Here is a 25,179-nt window from a genome sequence, read left to right on the forward strand (position 1 = left end):
TTTCACTCCTTTTGATTTCTGTCATTGGGGAGCACTCAAAGATGCAGCCTGTGACGAAGTCCAAACTACGTCAGTACATGCTCTTCGATATCATCCACATAATTGCATCTGTTGATCTTTCTTTCGAGCAGCGATTGCAAATGTGCATTTCAGTCCATGGTCAACAGTTTAACACATGCTTAAATAAAGGATAAAGTTGTTTTTTTGGAAGACAAAATTTATCTTATGTGACTTGAGTGGTTACCAAATCATTGTTAGTAAATTGTTTATTTCATTTACGTGTGTACGAAATTGCATTATAGTGTCAAATAAGTCGACGACACGTACTGCTCGCCTTCGTCCGGCATGAAACGTCGTTTCGTTAAGAAGAATACTTATTTTACGGAGTACAGTTGATCACCAAAGTATTTTCAATAAAATATTTAGTTCAATGAATGTACCTCATATGATATAATTTAGAGCAGTGTAGGTGGAGGCAGTTGTCCGGCAGTATGTATTTTACCTCTAAGAAGCACAAAGGCACGTACAAGAAAAGATACAGTAGTTGCTTTTTGCAGTGTATAAGATCTCTTTATATTTGAAGAATGACACGTTGATTTCTCTGTTTCAGCTCATGTAAATCTGGGAGGGTGCACAAATGCGAAACACTTTTCCCAAGCCCTTTGAGATACGCTATATTTTAGCCTATGACGTATTTCCGTACACAACATTCATAGGTAATCCTGCATCTAAGTTGTAAGTGGATTCAAGGGGAAATAAAGTTTTATTCTCGTAGCGCAGGCGTACCTTACGGTATACAACTACACAGCTTGGTCCGAAACGCCTGCTTGGCAATGTTCGCACTGCAAATGTAGTTTTCGGCCAACGTGCTTACACATTCTTGGAACTTTCACGAATTCTTTTTACGACAGGTTTATGTACACACATCAGGGAGTTGGTTGATTTTTGTCTGTGTCAGTCTTCTCACAAGCAGGTCAGAAACTCTGTGCATTGTCTCCTTCGAAATACCCTGCTACACAACTGACACGCCGCTTCCAACGCAGTTTTCGCTTCCGGAAGCAGTCTTGGTACGCCTCTTGCTGGTGTGGCGGTTTTTACGTGTCATCAACATGTACAAATGCAATGAATATGAATGATACGATACTCTATGGTATTCTGCGGTTCGAATTCACTCTGTTTTTAGCAGTTGCATTGATTTGATTTTGTAAATGATACTGACAATATTATGCACATGTATAGTGCATTATTCATACTACAACTTCTCCCGGATAATTATTTTGTTCAAATTGCACAAGAATTCCACCTGACGTAGTGTAACAATGTTGACTGTAAGTTGTGTTCATATCACTAAAATTACAGATCGTACATCAGAGCTTTTATAATTTTTGTCTTCTATGGATTTAATTATTCTTAGCAAATTCACCACGAAAAGGAACTACAGAATACCACCCGCATACAACACTGACGTATGCTACCAGAAATATTTTCCTCCGTGATTCGTGCGTAGTTTAATTTTGGCCTCATACATCAGCAATGAAATCTTGTTCAACAATAAATACCATCAGCACTATTCTTAGAAAATGCAGTCTGATTCGATTAATTTTTTCTTTTATAAATAGAGTTCAGTACCATCGGAGCACATTTATTTCTTACACATCCGAATATCGTTTGCAGTTTCAAGTAATTTAAATTTGCCGCTGTGATAAAAGTTAAGATGGCGGCCAACAAAAGATAGAGGATTTCTTTTTTAATTAAGATTTTCCTTTGCTCAATAAATACTTAATCATTTAAATTTGTGCCACCAATTAAAAAAATATTAAATTGTTTTGCAAATTAGTTTAACACCAATCCATGCTATTTTCAACTAGAAGTACAGACGAAGTTGCTACATAATCGCAACTAACAATAGTTGCGCTTCTTGCAGCTATGATAAAACAATTAATACAAAATTATATTTAAAAGAGGAAGTGATTTTTCAATAATTAATCATAAATAGTTTTAACGCATTTGGCTCTATTTGTTTTTTACCAGCAAATGAATATAAAAGTACAATAATTTTACATTAAATGTTTTTCATTCAACAGACCTCAAATCGATTCGCGTCTTGCGTCAGCGACGTACCTCAGAAGAAGACGACCAAAGGGTACAAAACAAAAGAAAAGAATGACATAGATTAACAAAGAATGTGAGACAAATATTGTTTCTGCTTTACATAATTATCATCTTTTTAAGAAATAATTACATAATTGAATGAATATTATTAAGTTACGTAATTTTTCACACGTTCATATTCCACTCGTAATAAAAAATATATATCGTGGATGTTATACTGGACCGCGTGAAGCGCCCTCGGCGAATTTTGTAACGGGGTTTTCAATTTGGAAAATAAAAAAAAAGTCCGCCGGGGTCAGGTCCGGAAAGTACGGACAATGAGGCAGCACAGTGATTTCGTCTTTTGTGCAACAGTCAAGCACGAACAGGGACGAATGTGCGGCTGGGTTATCGTGACGCAAGAGTCATGAATTGTCTCGCCACACATATTGTCCTCACATTTTCTCGCAGGCGTCGCAACACGTCCCAATAGTACCATCGATGAACAGTTCGTTCCTGTGGCTCGAATTCATGATGAGCTTTTTCGTCAATGTCAAAGAAAACTAGCAGCATGGCTTTGACATTTGACCTGACCTGACGAGCTTTTTTGGATCTTGAAGAACCTTTGCCGATCCGTTGTGAAGATTGAATCTTGAACTGAACGTCATAACCATAGACTCACGTCTCATCACCAGCTATATATCTCATAAGAAACATCTCATTCTCATTCGCGCGATCCCAAAGATCCTCACAGATTGCGAGGCAAAGGTCTCTCTGGTCTTAACTCCTGAGCCGGGGGACGAACTTGGCGCCAATACTGTCCATTCCAAGACTCTGTGTCAGGCTTTCATGACATGATCAAACTGAAATGTTACATTCTTCTGCAGTCTCTCGGACAGTCAGTCTTCGGTTGGCAAGCACAATTTCGTTGACGATCCTGACATGAGCGTCGTCGTTAGACGTCAGAGGGCATCCTGAACGAAAGTCATCTTTAACTTCTGTCCGGCCATTTTTAAACCATGTGAACCACACGTAACGCCGAGTACGGCTTAAGGACTCATAACCGTAGACTTCCTGCATCATTTGGTGTGTCACTGTAAAGGTTTTCTGGAGTTTCACGCAAAATTTCATGCGGACGCGTTGCTCCTCCAACTCTGCCACGTCGAAATTGCAAACTATGTGACATCTCGATCTATTCAGTATATACTACTGGCCATTAAAATTGCTACACCACGAAGATGACGTGCTACAAAGGCGGAGTTTAACCGACAGGAAGAAGATGCTGTGATATGCAAATGATTAGCTTTTCACAGCATTCACACAAGGTTGGCGCCGGTGGCGAAACCTACAACGTGCTGACATGAGGAAAGTTTCCAACCGATTTCTCATACACAAACAGCAGTTGACCGCCGTTGCCTGGTGAAAATTGTTGCTGTGATGCCTCGTGTAAGGAGGAGAAATGCGTACCACCGCGTTTCCGACTTTGATAAAGGTAGGATTGTAGCTTATCGCGATTGCGGTTTATCGTATCGCGACATTGCTGCTCGCATTGGTCGAGATTCTATGACTGATAGCAGAATATGGAATCGGTGGGTTCAGGAAGGTAATACGGAACGCCGTGCTGGATCCCAATGGGCTCGTATCACTAGCAGTCGAGATGACAGGCATCTTATCCGCATGGCTGTAACAGATCGTGCAGCCACGTCTCGATCCCTGAGTCAACAGACGGGGACGTTTGCAAGACAACAACCATCTGCACGAATAGTTCGACGACGTTTGCAGCAGCATGGACTATCAGGTCGGAGACCACAGCTGCGGTTACCCTTGACGCTGCATCACAGACAGGAGCGCCTGCGATGGTGTACTCAACGACGAACCTGGGTGTACGAATGGCAAAACGTCATTTTTTCGGGTGAATCCAGGTTCCGTTTAGAGCATCATGATGGTCGTATCCGTGTTTGGCGAAATCGAGGTGAACGCACATTGGAAGCGAGTATTCGTCATCGCCATACTGGCGTATCACCCGGCGTGATGGTATGGGGTGCCATTGGTTACACGACTCGGTCACCTCTTGTTCGCATTGACGGCACTTTGAACAGTGGACGTTACATTTCAGATGTGTTACAGCCCGTGGCTCTACCCTTCATTCGATCCCTGCGAAACCCTACATTTCAGCAGGATAATGCACTACCGCATGTTGCAGGTCCTGTACGGGCCTTTCTGGATACAGAAAATGTTCGACTGCTGCTCTGGCCAGCACATTCTCCAGATCTCTCACAAATTGAAAACGTCTGATCAGTGAGGGCCGAGCAACTGGCTCGTCACAATACGCCAGTCACTACTCTTGATGAACTGTGGCATCGTGTTGAAGCTGCATGGGCAGCTGTACCTGTACACGCCATCCAAGCCCTGTTTGACTCAATGCCCAGGCATATCAAGGCCGTTATTACGGCCAGAGGTGGTTGTTCTGGGTACTGATTTCTCAGGATCTATGCACCCAAATTGCGTGAAAATGTAATCACATGCCAGTTCTAGAATAATATATTTGTCCAATGAATACCCGTTTATCATCTGCATTTCTTCTTGGTGTAGCAATTTTAATAGCCAGTAGTGTAGATGGGGAGGTCAGGCAGCAGTGTGGACGAAGCCTTGTGGAGTGTCAGTCACACGGGCGGCGGTTGCGGAAGACCAGCCGGCGGCCACCTGCCACCTGCCGAGGAAGGGGACCACGCCGGCTTTTGGGGTCGCCCCGGGACCCACGTGGTGCGCCGCGGCAGCCGCTGACTCAGGCTGGCCAGCCAGTATTTATAGCGGCATGGGCGACCTTTCTGGGCCCAAATGTCGCCCCGCGCCAAGCGCGCCGCTGCGATCTGGTTCTTTCGCCCCTCTGGAGGCCAGCCAGGCACGCAGCGCCAAGTGGAATACTCCGGAACCGGCGCTGCAGGGCCCGGGACACGGCCCCGTATAGACGGACACGTGCCGTCTGCGCTGCACCTTTTCCGGGGTCGCACGACGTATCTGTGGCGACAATGGTGTTCTTACCTTCCGTGTCCCGCCAGGCAGTAGAATGGACTATTTCCCCCAATAAAATGTTGTATTCTAACTAAGGCACGTTACTTGCAATACTGTAAAAAAAGCCATTAAGCATCTCAGCTCAGCATCAACTGGACATGATGGCATCACAATCCAAATGATGAAGCTTATTATTGACCCATTGGGAGGGTAAAAATCGTAGAGGGAGTCCAAGAGATGAATACACTAAACAGATTTAGAAGGATGTAGGTTGCAGTAGGTACTGGGAGATAAAGAAGCTTGCACAGGATAGAGTAGCATGGAGAGCTGCATCAAACCAGTCTCTGGACTGAAGACCACAACAACAACAACAACAACATTCTCCACAGATATCTTCAACCACTCCATAACTGCAAGTGTTTTTTTCTTGAGGCCTGCAATCAGGAACTGGATAAGCCGTTACCGAAGACAGGACGCTCTGATTACTGACTTATTTCCATTCTTCCTGCACTGTCCAAGGCCTTAGAGTATGTAGTCCCCGACCAGCTAACAAACTACGTAACCAATGAGGCTTCCGTAAACACAGCAGCACAACATCTGCCTGAATAAAGGTTGCTTCCTGTGGATGCACAAGAGGCACTTGTCATCTGCTTCTTAGACTGCAGCAAAGCCTTTGACATTGTCGACTTCGACATTTTACTTGTCAAACTTAGCAGCCTCAGTTTATCGCCAAGTGTAGTGCAATGGTTTAGCTCATACGTGACGTCTCGCCAGCAACGCGTCGTGTCCGGCACCACAAAGCCACAGTGGAGACAGATAGTATTAGGCGTCCCCCGGTGTTCTGTATTCCTATACTCCTGTCATCGTATGTCAATGGTGTGTCATCAGTTTTGTCCTACTGCAGATACCAGATGTATGCTGACGATCCGCAGTTGTATCTAAGTGAAAAAGCAATAAACCTGAAGACCGCTGTCGAGAATCTCAGTACAAACCTGTGTGCGCTGTCAAAATGGGTGCAGAATATAGGGTTAAAGCTCAACTCACCCAAGATCCAAGCGGTACCGGGTGGTCATTCCAGGCTCGTTAGCCCGAAATAAGCGGAATCCCTACTATCTTTAACCCTAAATGGGACAAATATCAATTTTGCCTAACGTGTACAAATGATCACATCTATGAGCTAGTATTTAGTCGAACCTCCATTGTTCTTAATAACTGAAAATCCTATTAGGCAGTCTATTTGTATAAGGGCAGTGATCTCTTCTTCCGAGATTGAGATCCACTCCATTCGAATTGCAGTTTTCAGCTTGGCCACAGTCTCAAACTGTCATCCATTGCGATTAAACACGTCGTGCTAGGATCCCCCATGGGATTTAAATCCAAACTTCTCGATGGCCAGCTGAGAAGTGTAATTCCTTTATCTTCTTGGCAAACCTGTGAATCCCTGCGTTGTCGTGTTGGAATAGTAAATTATCATCGTCGAATTCCTCATACATACGAATCAATTCAATTTCCAGCATTGTTGTATAACCTTAGATTTTATTGTGGGTTGCAGCCATGCTATGTTTGGCGTCTCATTAGCACAAAATGCTGCCCAGATCAAGGTTTCTGTCTATCCAAACGTGTTTTTCTGTACAGAGACAATGCCAATAATACCGAAAACCATCTGGCCTATCCAAATTAAACTTCTTCTCATCACTGAAAATTACTTTTGTATGTTCTTCCGCAAACTACAGTCGAGCCTCCTTATGCGCATTTTTTCAAGAAGGCTTAAGGAGTCTTTTTCTGAAGGCCAGACTCCTCATCCTGAGCCAGGATTTGTCTAACGCGCCTGGAAGTGACTGATAACTGTAAATCAGCCACGATTTGAGAAGAACAGTAGCCGTTGACTTTCGCTTTTCGCACAATCAAAACCATATCTGATGCTCATAATTTTCGTGTCCGGCGATATTTGCCGTTTTTGCCGCACTATGCAGCCAACCTGGCAAAATTATCAGCAGCACACCTGGAGCTGTCTAATTTATTAGCAATCTGGCGATCAGACAGATCCATTTCGTTTCACGCAGTAATACTTGCCAGTCACCCGATAGAGTCTTTCCACTCGGCATTATCACAATAAGTGCCACACGACGTTAGCAGACACCCCGCCAAACTGTCACTGTAGAAAACTGTTGACATTCACTACTGTGCGCGTCTTCTAGCGTACCTGTCTTTGTACCAACTTCCGCCCTCCCTATCAGACAGCAGGGCGGGGTGGCCGAGCGGTTCTAGGCGCTATAGTCTGGAACCGCGCGACCGCTACGGTCGCAGGTTCGAATCTTGCCTCGGGCATGGATGTGTGTGATGTCCTTAGGTTAGTCAGGTTAAAGTAGTTTTAGGTTCTAGGGGACTAATGACCTCAGCAGTTAAGTCCCATAATGCTTAGAGCCATTTGAACCTGCAACGTACGGGGAGTTTATTGTATAATTATCGATGTATTGAAAAATATCTATTGGTAGTCTTAGTCGACCATGAGTTGCTGTCTGACTTAAGTTGGCTCTGTTTAAACGCGCGGTTATGCCCCCCAGTATCATTACACTCTAATTATTAAACAAAAATATGGTGATTGCAAACTACAAAATCAATAATGCGGTGATTAGTATATGATACCAAATTAAGATTTATTGAGAAAACAGGATGAGCAATATTTCTAGCCTAACATGACAATAGAATACACTCGCTAACCTAACTAGCCTATCATTGGCACAATGCATCCTCTTTTCCTAACTACATAAGTCAACACTGAACCCGCAAGTGACTCTATTGAAGTTCTGCCTGAACGGACACAGACTCAGAGAGAGACAGTCAAAGAGCTAGTGGAATACGAACTCGTTTAGAATTACAGTGCCCTGCTTTGGCTGATGATTGCTAATATCACCGTAATTCTCCGTGATGATTACGACGGTCGGTCCAGCCAACGTCGTGATGCCGTGTTTCCCGTGGCTTTAATCTCCAACGTGGACGTGGTTTGTGTCCGTAAACTTCTGTACGCATTCCCGGGTTCGATTCCCGGCGGGGCCAGGGATTTTCTCTGCCTCGTGATGACTGGGTGTTGTGTGATGTCCTTAGGTTAAGTTAGGTTTAAATAGTTCTAAGTTCTAGGGGACTGATGACCACAGATGTTAAGTCCCATAGTGCTCAGAGCCATTTGAACCATCCTGTACGCAAGTGTTCAATTGCGGAGTCCGTGACTAGTCAATACTCAAGCTACTTGCACATATGCCAAGAGTAGTTGGTCGACTCAAGTGCGCGGCAGCAAAGGTACACTTCAGATTGCATATGAACACCACAAGTTAGTACAAATCTGTTTCTCTCCTCAGAGGAACAGATAATGCTGTGTGTGTGGAGGCGTATGCTCTACACTATTCAGACTTGGAGAGTAACCACTGGACTCAATGCCGGTAACTTCTCCAACCTATCTCTCTCCACGCTCTCCAAGCAGGGCAGCCAGAGACCACGACTGCTCTCCTTCACAGCCGACCACAGAGTCCCCCTCAGAGTTTTGCAAACCTGGCCGTTCTTCGCCGCCGCGCTGGTAGCCAATCACGACACAGAATTCTCCCGCAGTTACTGTTGCCGCCAAACTTTTTAACACGCGCTCTGCGCCAATCCCGTCACAGTCTTCCGCAAATTTTCCACTGTGGCGCGAAATCGTCTTTCTCTCTTTCGCATATAGCTCCTTCTCATTTCTTGTTGTGATGGCCCAGCCTCTCCGAACGTCTTTGGTGGTCTGAAGTGCCAGCCGACAAAGGGGTCCTGCCGCGGCCATCCCTTTAATTTGACATGACATAAAAACCTTCCTTAGGGGTTCCGGCCGTGTTCCAGCCTCTGAGCTCATCTCGTTAGTCTGACATGGCACACTCATCTTCCTTTTCTGTGTCCATTCTCTCCTACCGGTGGGCCAATTATCAATTATTATTCGGTGTATTAGTACTGACTTAGCATCATGTAAGGTGCAAAATCTGCTACCTTGCAAACCTATCAGAAAGACCGACTGTTTTTCAATTTTAAGTACTAATTATGATGCTGAAATAAGGATGTATTTTGTTTTGCTTTGTTGTAAACTGTGCGGGAAAAATGTGTGCAATATCGAATACGTAAATAAACATCGTTTTTTCCACAAATAACCAAGTGACTTTATACTAATTTCCATCACTGTATGTGAATAATGTCTGCAAAATGTGTTGTTAATAGTAAATTATAACGTCATACCTCATGCGGCAGCTTTGCTATATGAACAGCGAAAATATAATAAGCGGTAAACTTTTTTTCCGTTCATCATTTTGTTGGGATTGTTAGCGAGAAAAATCTCCGCACAGGTTTGAAATTACGTGAACAGGTTTTTGCGTGTCACGAACTGCTCTCATTCTCAAACACTGGATGAGTAAAGTCTGAGTATTCGCGCGTCGTAAGCTACTCTTTCTTTTTTCTCACTCCCACCCGCATCCCTTTGACAGGCAAGTGATTCTTTCCAGATGGTAAGGGTTGTAGCCTATCCCCGATGTTATTCAATCTGTATATTGAGCAAGCAGTAAAGGAAACAAAAGAAAAATTCGGAGTAGGAATTAAAATCCATGGAGAGGAAATAAAAACTTTGAAGTTCGTCGATGACATTGTAATTCTGTCAGAGACAGCAAAGGACCTAGAAGAGCAGCTGAACGGAATGGACAGTGTCTTGAAAGGAGGATATAAGATGAACATCGACAAAAGCAAAACGAGGCTAATGGACCGTAGTCGAATTAAGTCGGGTGATGCTGAGGGAATTATATTAGGAAATGAGACGCTTAAAGTAGTAAATGAGTTTTGATATTTGGGGAGCAAAATAACTGATGATGGTCGAAGTAGAGAGGATATAAAATGTAGATTGGCAATGGCAAGGAAAGCGTTTCTGAAGAAGAGAAATCTGTTAACATCGAGTATAGATTTAAGTGTCAGGAAGTCGTTTCTGAAAGTATTTGTGTGGAGTGTAGCCATGTATGGAAACGAAACGTGGATGATGGTCTAAGTAGAGAGGATATAAAATGTAGACTGGCAATGGCAAGAAAAGCGTTCCTGATGAAGAGAAATTTGTTAACATCGAGTATAGATTTAAGTGTCAGGAAGTATTTTATGAAAGTATTTGTATGGAGTGTAGCCATGTATGGAAGTGAAACGTGGACGATAAATAGTTTAGACAAGAAGAGAATAGACGCTTTCGAAATGTGGTGCTACAGAAGAATGCTGAAGATTAGATGGGTGGATCACATAACTAATGAGGAAGTATTGAACAGAATTGGGGAGAAGAGGAGTTTGTTGCACAACTTGACAAGAAGAAGGGACCGGTTGGTAGTACATGTTCTGAGGCATCAAGGGATCACAAATTTAGTATTGGAGGGCAGCGTCGAGGGTAAAAATCGTAGAGGGAGACCAAGAGATGAATACACTAAGCAGATTCAGAAGGATGTAGGCTGCAGTAGGTACTGGGAGATGAAGAAGCTTGCACAGGATAGAGTAGCATTGAGAGCTGCATCAAACCAGTCGCTGGACTGAAAACCACAAGAACAACAAGTGATATGTATACCAAGTTTGGCTGAAGTCATTCCAGAGGTTTAGGAGGAGATGTGGAACATACTTACCTAAGTACATCCAGTTTAATAACATGTACAGATTTTTTCCACATCGAAATTGGAAGGAGTAGGGGGATTCGTAAGATGGTAATAAAGAATAATGACAAAGTAGGCAAATTAGTAAAGAATTAAAATTTTAATCCTTGGCACCTTACGGGGGCTCTTTCACTCACTCTCTTATATATCCTCCTATTCCTTCAAACAACTACATGGATGGTACTTGTCATACAGTCAATCCAATAAATACAGTCTTGGCGCCAAGAATGTCTATTGAATGCAAACTTCGCACAACTATATCGTTCTTTCCAAATATTTGGCGAGAAAGTTCCTTTACGTTTAAAAATATTTCTTTTTCGAGAATTAGTCTTAATGCATGCAGACTACAACATCGCCTGAAAATTCGGTGCTGAAAGATGATCATGAGTTATGCTATAAAAACTTGTTGCACCAGCAGGGCTGTGTCATTCCTGCTGTGTTTCTAGAAGCACAATGCAGTTCTGAAACCTTCAAATAAAGTTCTGTGCCGCGCCTCATTGTAAACACGCAAGATGCGGTCGGGTGTCTGTGGCCCTCGCGACGAATTTGCAACAATACTACTGGGAACTGTTTGCGTACAACTAAATTTAAAATTTCAGGTCTTCGCTAGTCCATGTCGTCAGAGTTTATTTGCCCACCTTTTTATGATCCCTATTGGTTACGTTATTAACCCTTTCATTCCTACCAATTTCGATATGACAACAAAAAGCTGCAGAATGCCTTCCAGAATGGAACATAGGTTCTCTCTTCCCCGGCTACGTGTCTTGGTCGTTACTGTCGTTGAACAGTGTTCGCCTGATGAATAAATCAGCAGGAATCGAAACAATTTCTTTCCTCGATTTAGAGTTGTCAGGTCTCTCGTATTTTACAGGGTCTCCCGTATTTTGTCCACATTTTCTCCTCTCTCTCATATTTTCGACAGGTCTCCCGTATTTTCGACGGGTTTCCCGTATTTTACCCATCGCACGTATTTGACGTATTTGATATTGCTTTCCCTCGTGTATCAAAAAATGGCTCTGAGCAGTATGGGACTTAACTTCTAAGGTCAACAGTCCCCTAGAATTCAGAACTAATTAAACCTAACTAACCTAAGGACATCACACACATCCATGCCCGAGGCATGAGTCGAACCAGCAACCGTAGCGGTCGCGCGGTTCCAGACTGTAGCGCCTAGAACCGCTCGGCCACCCCAGCCGGCTGTATCAAAAAGTTTTATTTACTTATGCCAGCATTTCCGAATCACTCAGGAATTATCAATTAAATATTTTGGTAAATACGAAGTAATCTGCTATGATACTATAATAGTTACTGTATTTAACGTTACAGTAGATATGAACAGTACTATCACGCCACTAAAGTTGTTTTGATTAAATATTTTTAAGTACTCTGTTTAATGACGAATTCTCATTAATTTTCAAGGAGTTGCAGTATGTAAACGTTTCGGCAAACGCTCGTTATTTGTATACACTTTTGTGTACAGATGCATACAGGATGTTCGTTTTAACTGAGGACACTGAAATATCTCGAAAACTACACATCTAATAAAAAAAGTTATATTTCCAATTTGTTGGCCGGGGGGGGGGGGGGGGGGGGGGAGGCATCTTCGACATTTTCAATGCAATGGGAACCTCCGTTTTTTATTGCAGATTACGATTCTACGGCAGCACAACAGGTCGAATCACTAGGTTGACATACACATTTGCAAAGAGGGTGCGTGGGATAGCCACGAGAGTTCCCCTGCCGGCATACGAAAACCGCACCTCAGACCGTAACTCCAAGTGTGTCTATACTCGCAGACACGTTGGATGCAGGCCCTCAATTGGCCACGTTTTAACCAACACAGGGCCGTCATTGGCACAGAGACAGAACCAGCTTTAATCAGAAAACGCAACAGACCTCCATCCTGTCCTCCAATGAGCTCTCTTTTGACACACTGTAGTCGCAAAGGGTTGCGGTTTGGGGTCAATAGAAAGCACGTACAGAGAGTCTGGCTCAGAGCTGTCCTTGAAGTAACCTCCACTCTCCCCTATCGTTCGACACCACTGAATCAGCAAATTGTGGTGGTTTGGGGTCTGTGGAATGCACGCTACAGGGCGTCTAGCTCGGAGCTGTCCTCGAAGTAACGTATTTATAACAGTTCGTTGTGTCACTGTAGTGCCAACTGCTGCTCAATTGCTGCTTTGGACAGCCTTGCAGGATTCATGGTGTCATCTCCCTCCAGCACTACTTCAGACATCTGTCGAGCCCATGTCACGTCGTGTTGCGGTACTTATGCGTGCTCGCGAGGGCCTACACGATATTAGGCAGGTTTAATATCTACAGGGTGGTCCATTGATCGTGAGCGGGCCAAATATCTCACGAAATGAGCGTTAAACGAAAAAACTACAAAGAACGAAACTTGTCTATCTTGAAGGGGGAAACCAGATGGCGATATGGTTGGCCCGCTAGATGGCGCTGCCATAGGTCAAACAGATATCAACTGCGTTTTTTTTAAAAATAGGAACTCCCATTTTTTTATTGCGTATTCGTGTAGTAAGCAAAGAAATATGAATGTTTTAGTTGGACCACTTTTTTCGCTTTGTGATAGATGGCGCTGTAATAGTCAAGAACATACGGCTCACAATTTTAGACGAACATTTGGTAACAGGTAGGTTTTTTAAATTAAAATACAGAACGTAGGTACGTTTGAACATTTTATTTTGGTTATTCCAATGTGATACATGTACCTTTGTGAACTTATCATTTCTGAGAACGCATGCTGTTACAGCGTGATTACCTGCAAATACCACATTAATGCAATAAATGCTCAAAATGATGTCTGTCAGCCTCAATGCATTTGGCAATACGTGTAACGACATTCCTCTCAATACCGAGTAGTTCGCCTTCCGTAATATTCGCACATGCATTGACAATGCGCTGACGCATGTTGTCAGGCGTTGCCGGTGGATCACGATGGCAAATATCCTTCAACTTTCCCCACAGAAAGAAATCCTTGGATTTCAGATCCGGTGAACGTGCGGGCCATGGTATGGTGCTTCGACGGCCAATCCACCTGTCATAAAATATGCTATTCAGTACCGCTTGAACCGCACGTGAGCTATGTGGCGGACATCCATCATGTTGGAAGTACATCACCATTCTGTCATGCAGTGAAACATCCTTTAGTAACATCAGTAGAACATTACGTAGGAAATCAGCATACACTGCACCATTTAGATTGCCATCGATAAAATGGGCGAGGGGTATAAGGCGCTGCAGTCATGGACTGTGCGGCTGATCCCGGCGGAGGTTCGAGTCCTCCCTCGGGCGTGGGTGTGTGTGTGTTTGTCCTTAGGATAATTTAGGTTAAGCAGTGTGTAGGCTTAGGGACTGATGACGTTAACAGTTAAGTCCCATAAGATGTCACACACACACATTTGATAAAATGGGGGCCAATTATCCTTCCTCCCATAATGCCGCACCATACATTAACCCGCCAACGTCGCTGATGTTCCATTTGTCGCAGCCATCGTGGATTTTCCTTTGCCCAATAGAGCAGATTACGCCGGTTTACGTTACCGCTGTTGGTGAATGACGCTTCGTCGCTAAATAGTACGCGTGCAAAAAATCTGTCATCGTCCCGTAATTTCTCTTGTGCCCAGTGGCAGAACTGTACACGACGTTCAAAGTCGTCGACATGCAATTCCTGGTGCATAGAAATATGGTACGGGTGCAATCGATGTTGATGTGGCATTCTCAACACCGACGTTTTCGAGATTCCCGATTCTCGCGCAATTTGTCTGCTACTGATGTGCGGATTAGCCGCGACAGCAGCTAAAACACCTACTTGGGCATTATCATTTGTTGCAGGTCGTGGTTGACGTTTCACATGTGGCTGAACACTTCCTGTTTCCTTAAGTAACATAACTATCCAGTGAACGGTCCGAACACTTGAATTATGTCGTCCAGGATACCGATCAGCATACATAGCACACGCCCGTTGGGCATTTTGATCACAATAGCCATACATCAACACGATATCGACCTTTTCTGCAATTGTTAAAAGGTCCATTTTAACACGGTTAATGTATCAGGAAGCAAATACCGTCCGCACTGGGGGAATGTTACGTTATACCACGTACTTATACGTTTGTGACTATTACAGCGCCATTTATCACAAAGCGAAAAAAGTGGTCCAACTAAAACATTCATATTTCTTTACGTACTACACGAATGTGTAATAAAAAATAGGGGTGCCTATTTTAAAAAGCGCAGTTGATATCCGTTTGACCTATGACAGCGCCATCTAGCGGGCCAACCATAGCGCCATCTGGTTTCCCCCTTCAAGGTAGACGAGTTTCGTTCTTTGTAGTTTTTTCGTATGATGCTTATTTCGTGAGATATTTGGGCAAGTCACTATCAATGGACCACCCTGTATGTTTACCACACAATTCCAGCTTGATTTTATCCTCGGCTTTCGTTTCCTTTTCGAAAATTTATAACTTTGAACTGTTTTTACTGTACGACATCATGATATTCAATGCAATCAGTAGCTGATTAACACTTCGTCCTATAAATACAATGCAGCCGACTGGTGTTCCACGAAACGTTAGAAACCTATAAGAGGAAGAACTAATTAAAAGCGTTAAAGAAAAACGCCATCAGTTTAATAGTTGGTATCTGTTTTTATAACATATATTACAACCATGGAACTCTCATAATGTCGGGACCTGGAAAATAACTTTCGTAATGTTTTCTTTGCTTAGCACCTTTGGTTTTGTGCGCGGTCTACTCTTCCTCAAGATTCGGAATTTGAAAAGGTAGTTATTCGGGACTCTGGAATTTGGAGCGATATCGACGCTCTAACTCATACCAAAGATATTCCGAGTCCAGGTAGGCACTCCGGGCAGGCCACTCCATTTCAGGAGTGTTACTGTCCGCAAACCATTGCCTCATAGGTGACAGGGTGCATTGTCGTGCCAATACAAACAACAATCATCGTGTCCGAACTGTTCCTCTACTGCACGCAGTACACAGTGCTGTAAAATGTGTTCATCTCCTTCCGAATTTATCGTTTTATAAAGCGCAATGAGGGAACTACACACTAACTACGAGGAACAGAACTACAGCTCAACATCAGCTACTCCATAATTTACTGTACAATTGTGGCGCGTAACATTCTCCAATACGCATACCCTTCCAGCCGATTGCCACATGGTATAGCGTGATTGAACACTCCAGATCACTCGTTTCCAGTCGTCCATTGTCCAGTGGAATCGCACTTTACACTGTCTCAAGCGTTAGCATTGACTTCAGAAAGTGTGGCTTATGAGGAGGTGCTCGATCTTTGTACTCCATCCCTTTTAAGGGAACCACACCGTGGTTCAGGTCGAAAAAAGTCGATTTTCGGTTTTCATCATATTTCGATAGATTAAGGTTTTATTTAAGTACTCTTAAAGAGATTTGGCTGAAAAAAAATTGTTTTCGACCATTTAAAGAGCATTTTCTTACCACGTGTGTTTATGTGCCACGCCCACTTTTCTGTCACCCACTGTCAACCCACCCACTGTCAACTCTAAGCCATATGGAGACGCCATTATTAGCAAAATAGAATGTGGAGGCAATGTTCAAAACGTTTGGGAACAAAGCTGAGAAAACTAACTGTTGATAAGAGAGGAAAAAAATTAGAAGATTGAAAATTGTTGACCGGACAGGGTCGGTTAACTAAAACTGAAGTAGAAAACTTGCAGGTATACTATGGGCAGGCAATTAGGAGAAATAAAGAAAATCTGGACGCAATAAAAAGAGATATTTGGGCCAAATTGTTCCATAAGTCCTCTACTGATGATAAGCCATGTCATGGATTGTGTCCATCAGGAGAAAATTCGTGGTGCAAATACAATAGGCAACTGGAGAATCTTATTCTCATCAGCATTCTCTTCCCGCTGTTATTACAGCGATTAAACCTATTTTTAGAGACTTGGCTCATCCTGACCTTCTAAGGAAATGTCTGCATGGGCAGACACAGAACCCAAATGAATATTTCAACAGCATAATTTGGAACCGCCTTCCTAAAACTGTATTTGTAAACATGCATAAATGAAACTAGGAGTTCATGATCCTGTTAATTACATTCAGTTGTGGTAATATTGGAAAGTGTTGGATACTGAAAAAGCTGGGAATTAATCCTGGTGAAAATATGATCACTAGACTGCAACATTGCGATAAAATGAGGACAGCCGATGCAGACAGGTCTGGATATAATATGGCCAAGAAAGCAAGACAAACATCCAGGAAGGTGAAAAAGAAGTCGAAAGACCTGCTAGAGGCCAAAGAAGGGCCATCATAAGCAGCAGTTTTCATGAAGCGTAAGTAACAATTTTCAAAAGTTTATGCTTTAAAGTCAATTTCCCGCAAACTAAAATTTTCAGTTCATATGCCCCATTATATCAGAAACTATCATAGATAAATGAATGAAATTTTCAGAGACTTTGCATAACATAAAAAGCCACCTCTGGTACTACATTCATTAATATTTCCCCATTAGGATGTTCACAAAAAATATTTACTGCAGAAAAACCTTAATATTTTTGTTAATAAATTTAAAAAAGTATTTCTTAAAAATTATAAAATGGATAAAGCAGAGTTCAGTACAGTTGACTCTGTTGTCATCATGCAACATACAGTAAAAATATTAAGGTCCTCCATCAAATAGTTTTTTCAGAAATTGGTCAAATACTTGCCTAAACTAACATGGGTTAGATAGACATGGTGTGGTCCCCTTAACTTAGCACACACAGTGGTCCTGTTTGCCGGACTGTCGGTAGCACTTTGAAAATCACTAGTAATTTTCGATCTGCACTCTTTATGGCCACAAACCACACCCGCAATGACCGAAGTCAGGGCCGATTTTCATACAACCATCCACTGGACTTTGAACTACTACTAAGAAAGCTAAGTTACAACTATGGAGGGCTACGGCCTACCTTTGTCCTGGCTGGAAAAGAGTTTCGGAATTTTAGCTCCTGGCTCTGACGAGGAACGGACGACTTGGAAGTTCCTGCATATACTGGAGATCTGGGGTTTATAACGTCGCGGTCTGGCTAACTAGCGGTAGAGCTGTATAAACTGACGTTATATAAAAAAATCTATTCGGGCTGCGCTGAAATCCCACCGAGTGCGTGTTATTTGCGTCGATCAAGTCAAGCAATTACGTGCTCCCCTGCGTATTTAAGCACAGCTACACGCAGGGATATATCAGTTCCTATTCCGGTATTAATCATAGCTTCATTACATGCATAACACCAATATCTCCACTAAAGTTTTTCAGTTTACTAGAGCCTAATAGTTCGTAACAGAGCGATAATTTGTTGATGTGGCAAAGAGTACTTACGCATGCCGCGTTCCTTGGAGAATCAATGTCGTCGCACAGATAATTATTTACTGAGTACACAATACTGAATGGATTGAAAGAAGTTATTAAAGCAGTAATAACACTGAATGCTGGTTTATTGCACTATTTTCACATCCTAACATTGCCGTAAGGAAGTAGCTTTTCCTATCTGGGTGGAATTAATGACGTATACTTCAGTCCAAGATATTATGCAAGTTCCAGAGTCCTTTAACTGATTTTACGAAAGTTAATTCTTTTCTCATAATTCGGTTTCAGAGTTTAGTCTCCATATCGGTCCATCATTAATAGTTTCTAACTTTGAGTAATGTCCAGTCTTCTATTGGAAATATTCAATTCAAGACAGTTTCGAATCTTTCACTATCTGGATTCTACGTGATATCCTATTTGAAGTTACTGATTTACTTCCTACAAGTTCAGTGAGTCATAGTAAATCATAAATCTTTAGCATTCAAAAAACAATCTCGTTGCGCCCACGTATACAAGCACACGCTGAGGTACGACTTGCTCCAGCAAACTCTCGTAACACAGTAACAGTGCATGGATCTTTCTCAGATATTACACACCATTCTCAAAGAGAACTCATAAGGATTATTCTTTCAGATGGTTCGTCCTACTCTGTGATTTCTAATTACGGTACTTTGCGATCTACTATTATTTTATATTGAAACTAATGGGATTCTATCTTTTTTATTTCTTTCTTTTTCAAAACACTAAGCTACTTGGTAATGAATTTCTTTTCTATCTACGTGCTATTATTCAAGCAACATTATTCCAAAAAGGACTTTGTTTTTTTTCTTCTTTTATGAAATTTGGAACTTGATTTTTGGGACTTTTGGTCTCTGGGGTACTATTTTTTACATTCATTTTTCGTCCGAAGGAAGCGGCGTTACAGGCTGGCACATCAAAGTTGAAATTGGTAAGACGGGGCTATGCTGATCAAGACGATATTCAATGCCGACTGTGTCCAGCTCACTGCACAGAAGATGAACTTCATGAAGGAGCAGAAAATACATTGGAACTGATCAAGTTTTGAGCAAAAGTAATATAGCCATAACGGTTGTAAGACGTCGTGGTCTCCTGACCTTCATTGCTTACATATTCCGCCCTCACAATCATATTCCACACATCAAGACGCTTCATTCGAACCTGAACTCGATAAGATAAAGTCAATGTTGTATGAATTCATGTAAACGATATGCAAATAACAAGTGCACACCGGGGTTGAAATACTCGAGGCTGGCGTACACACATACATTCCAGACACAACAGTCACACGAGCTTTTAGTTCGAGAGAGGCAGACCAAACACCGGGAGGCCGGTCACTTCAGAGGACGAGTCAACCTCGGCCGCCCGTGGAGCAGACAGTATGTGCCCGAGTGAAAGGGGGAACGACTCCGTGTTCGGCTTAAAAGCAAATTCTGCTACATTGTGTGGGAGCGTCCAACCTACGCATTCTTTACACATAGCACGCAGTTTCAGAGATTTTGACAGGGAGACAGCAAACGCCAAATGCTGATACTACAGATTTCCGGACTGGTGGCCTTAAACGAAACGTCATTCTCCCGTTTTAGAAGAGCAATACTGATTGGCAGACGATATTTCTGATGCCTTTAGCTGAAGGAGTAATGGAAGAGACCGAAAGATATACCCCTTCAAGTCTGGCGTGGAGAGGCGCCGTTCCGTTGTCGCTCTTGGAGCGGGAACAAGTCTCTCCTCAGTACTTCACTGGGAGAGCGCCTCTGTCGAGAGCAAATCGAAGTGCAACTCTGTATTGAGTCCTTGCGATTAAGCGTTGTTCACTGTGTTGGCTGACACACTTATTGTGCGGTGTGAACGGACATAGTTAAACGCCTGCGAGCAAAATTTGAGTGGCATCGCAGTGGACTGGTTATCTGACCGGTGTACCACGCCAATAGTAAGACTAGGGGCAAATAGGAATCCTTGACTTCATCAAGGCTTAGGGAGAGTTTGATTGGCGAATGTCAATCCAGATAGAACGAGAGTTATCTTATTTGTCAGCAGGGAGTGGCGCAGACAGCAGGCATCGCAGCTTACGGCATTGTGCACTACAGCTATTGCGATCCTCATATTTCCTCCACAACAGTACATTTCACTGCATTTCACACGCGACAGCCTCGACTGTACCTAGCAACATTCTAAAGGATAATTATTCAAGTTGAGTAGGTGCGGCTCTCAGCCATTCTGCCAAGTCAATAACAATCTTAAACTGTGTATAGAAATTTCATTAGCGAATCCTATCCTTGAGAGGTAACTTCACATTCCGAAAATAACCAGAATATAACTTGTTCAATTCATAACTAAAAGTGCCATTGTGATTTCTCAGAATTTTTGCAAAATAAATAATAATTTTCGTTAGTTTCATGTTTTTCTTATACTAAATAGCACTACTCCAGTAGCCAAGTATCCCACTAGTTACGTAAGAAATTTTGTGAATTTTTGTGTCATTTCCTTACATCGGACGACTCCAGAAGATATTTATTGCTGAAAGTTTTTCAGGCATTTCTCTTTAGAATGTTAGGAGCGTCTGTCTGACTTCTGTAGTAGTGTGGGGTGTGGAAATTGCATCTTGTAGGAGCCACAGGGTAAAGGGTACATCTAGATTAATCCGTTGCACAGAATAACAGAATAGCAAATCAACCCCACGCTCACGCGGTGTGTAATTTGTATGTTTCTGCTGCGGAAATAATCTTGTTCCACAATGCCCAACGGTTGTCTGTCAGTAAATGAGGTTTGTCTGGACTCAGTTTAACTGCGGTTGTTCCTTCGCGTATCTGCTTCACAACCACAACACCAGCAGTCGACTTGTCGACTTCGACAGCGTTAAATATTAAAAAAGTATAGTGAGTGACCCAGACGGAGTTTTCTTTTTTTTTTTTTCTTTTTGTTGTAGAATATTCTGCCACGACCGCAACCACAATAAACCTTCATCAGTACAGTATGGTTTGTCCTGAATACCTGACCATTGCCTCAACAACGTGATCAGCTAGGACGGTTGGAGGCGCGACGCGATACCTGCTCTCGACCTGTTTTTGGCTCAGTTTGTACGCTGCCTCCAGCGCGACCGCAATGAATCACGCTTAGTGAGGCGGTGATTTATAAGGCGGTCACGGCCCCCGTGCGGCCTCGAAGCCTTGACCTGTGAGGCGGCTGGGACAGCCGGCATGGCCACAGCTGGAGTGCGCAGCGCCGTCACGTCTGCTGCTGTCTGAGGGGGCGCTATACGCGCGATAACTCCGCTGTGAGTCACACCATCCGTTCCCAGCAGATGCGTTTACAAACAGATTACTCATTCAGTCGACTGTCCAGCTGGCAAAAGGTTTTCTCTGTGCAAGCGCCCTCGGATAACGGCGCCGAGCAGGCCGGAGTGGCCGAGCGGTTCTAGGCGCTACAGTCTGGAACCACGCGGCCACTACGGTCGCGGGTTCGGATCCTGCCTCGGGCATGGATGTGTGTGATATCCTTAGGTTAGTTAGGTTTAAGTAGTTCTAAGTTCTAGGGGACTGATGACCACAGCAGTTAAGTACCATAGTGCTCAGAGCCATTTGAACCATAACGGTGTCGATCATTAGCTGCCTTACTGACAAGGAGAAGACTGCGATCCCCGATACCTGTGGATTCCGTCAAAGACCGGTATCTGCAGGACACGGCCGATGTTTTCAAACCAACACGCCACTACGTGCGCGGCCACAATGTTGCTAATCTCATCGCCCGAACGTATTGATGACAATCGTGAAATACAACTCAATTTGATTTCTTCGGCCAAATCGACTGACGTTCTCACAGAATAAATACGGACTTCGACAAGTTGAAAGAGCTTAGTTCAAGAACTGAGTCCGTGGTACTGCGAGAATGAAACGTTTCACAATAGGCATATAAACTGACGAACAAAAAATCGCAATACCAAGGAGTTGTGCGACAAAAACGAAAGCTGGTAGGCGTGTTTTGAAACGTCCCCTTAGAAAAATTAATGAATGACTGTGCTGATAAACCTCTTACAGTATTTGATTTTCAAACAGGTGAGCAGAACTGAGCGTACCCTAACACACAATATTTTTAGCGCAACGCAATCTGACTTTCAATAATCCCTACAAAAGAATGGCCCTGACTAACATTAACCTATACCTTTCACAAATCACTTACCTCACAAAAATCTTCGTTACTCGAACTACTGCAATACAGCGAGCGCCACTACTGCCAGCTAAATAAAAGATTCAAACTACTGAAGGCACTAACTACTGATAGGCATAGTTAGCAAATGAAAGATTTTGATAGAGAACAAACAATGTATTTATCTTAATAGTGTTCAAAGGTCATAATATATAACAGTTCATGACATCCAGTCTTGCAAATTTACCGTCTCTGATGGACACACGTCCAGATCATCCGCTCTCAAAACTCCGCCATTTCTCTCCCCACATCCACCACTGCTGGCGGCTCACCTCCAACTGTACAACGCTACGTACTGTTAACAGCCAACCGCCCAACACTACAATAGCAAATTCCAACAATACAAACCAGCCACAGACTGCACACAGCACAGTCAGTGATTTTCATACAGAGCGCTACGTGGCGTTACCAACATAAAACCTAAACAGCCTACTTGCAGTTTCTACATTTGAAAGAAGATTTTGTACCAGTCGCATAAGAATGGCTCTCGTAGTGCGACTGTGTGGATGCCAATCACGTTTGTTTTAAATACACGCTCAAACGGTCGTGAGCGTTAGTTACCTTTGAGACTGCACGTGTTGAGTTGATGCTAGTCAAGAATGCCTTTAAGCCGGAAAAGACGGCACTATCAACAGTTCAGTGAGTTTGAACGAGGTCGTGCAATAGGGCTACAAGAAGCTGGATATTCCTTGTGCGATACTGAAGAAAGACTTGGAAGAAATAAAAAGAGTACGAGGGGGTGGAGATCTCTTTTGAAAGGCACGTTGCAAGGCATCCCAGATATGCTCAATAATGCTCATGTCTGGGGAGTCAGGCGGCCAGCGGAAGTGTTAAACTCAGAAGACTGTTCCTGGAGCCACTCTGTAGCAATTCTGGACTTTTGGGGTGTCGCATTGTCCTGCTGGAATTGCCAAAGTCCGCTGGAATGCACAGTGGACATGAATGGATGCATGTGATCAGACAGGATGCCTCGTACATGTCACCTGTCAGAGTCGTATCTAGACATATCAGGGGTCCCTTATCACTCTAACAACATACGGCCCACGCCGTTACAGAGCCTCCACCAGCTTGAACAGTCCCCTGCTTAAATGCAGAGTCCATGGATTCGTGAGGATATCTCCATACCAGTACACGTCCATCCGCCCAGTACAATTTGAAACGATACTCGCCCGAGCAGGCAACATTTATCCTGTCATCAACAGTCCAAGATCGGTGTTGACGGGCCCAGGCGAGGCGTAAGGCTTTGTGTCGTGCAGTCATCAAGGTTACACGAATGGTCCTTCGGCTCCGAAAGCACATATCGATGATGTTTCATTGAATGGTTCGCACGCTGACACCTGTTGATGGCCCGGTATTGAAATCTGCAGCAGTTTGCGGAAGGGTAGCACTTCTGTCACGCTGAACGATTCTCTTCAGTCGTGAAAAATAAATAAAAACACCTACAGCCGTCTTTATGATTTTATTTTATTTTCTCGCTACCAGTTTCAACGCTTCAGTGCGTCATCGTAAGGCTGTTTTTGATGCGATACAGGTTGATATGATCCCCATGCATAACTCATCAGTTGCCAGCTTTACTGGATACGCATATACTTGGTTCAAATGGCTCTGAGCACGATGGGGCTTAATCGCTGAGGTCATCAGTCCCCTAGAACTTAGAACTACTTAAACCTAACTAACCTAAGGACATCACACACATCCATGCCCGAGGCAAGATTCGAACCTGCGACCGTAGCGGTCGCGCGGTTCCAGACTGTAGCGCCTAGAACCGCTCGGCCACCCCGGCCGGCACGTATATAGTGTGTCAGCACTCCAACCATCAACTGCCACTCAACTCTTCAGTCGTCGTCGATCCTGTCCTTGCAGGATCTTTTTCCGGATGCAGCGATGTTTTACCATATTCCTGATATACACGGTACACTCGTGAAATGGTCGTACGAGAAAATCCTCACTTCATCGCTATCTCGGAGATGCAGTGTCCCATCGCTCGTACGCCGACTATAACACCATGTTCGAACTCACTTAAATCTTGATAACCTACCATTGTAGCAGCGGTAACCGATCTAACAACTGCGCCATTCACGTGTTGTTTCATATAGGCGTTGCCGACCGCATCGCCGAGTTCGAAAGGCTCTGAGCACTACGGGACTGAACATCTGAGTTCATCAGTCCCCTAGAACGTAGAACTACTTAAACCTAACTAACCTAAGGACATCACACACATCCATTCCCGAGGCAGGATTCGAACCTGCGATCGTAGCGATCGGGCGGTTCCAGACTGAAGCGCCTAGAACCGCTCGGCCACAACGGCCGGCGCATCGCAGTATTCTGCCTGTTTATATATCTGTATTTGAATACGCATGCCTATACCAGTTTCTTTGGCGCTTCGGTGTATACACATGAATCACGCTGCATATTTCTTATTCACAATCGCGAATACGCATATTTGAAAGTAAGTCCCATTTCCATTTATAGATGAACAACCTAGGTGCCCACTTATTTCATTGTCGCTTCGAATAACCACTGAGCGCTTTTTGGCTCGCGCAGGGTGCGTCACGTCAGGTCACGTCACGTCACGTCACGTCAGAAAAAGTAACTCGACTGTCGTCTTTAGTGGTGTGCACTATACAGTTGTGATTCTCAGTGTATGGTATTATTTCACGACTTCATACGTGTATAACTATGCCGAAACCACAATATACGCAAAAGTTTCGGGATTCTTGGCTTCAAGACCCCATAACAAGAAATCGCACGGGTTGAGATCCGGTGAACGAGCAGGCCATACAACTGGATCCCCTCGTCCAATCCATCGACCAGGAA

Source organism: Schistocerca americana, chromosome 6 (genome assembly GCF_021461395.2).
Source record: "Schistocerca americana isolate TAMUIC-IGC-003095 chromosome 6, iqSchAmer2.1, whole genome shotgun sequence".
NCBI lineage: Eukaryota > Metazoa > Arthropoda > Insecta > Orthoptera > Acrididae > Schistocerca > Schistocerca americana.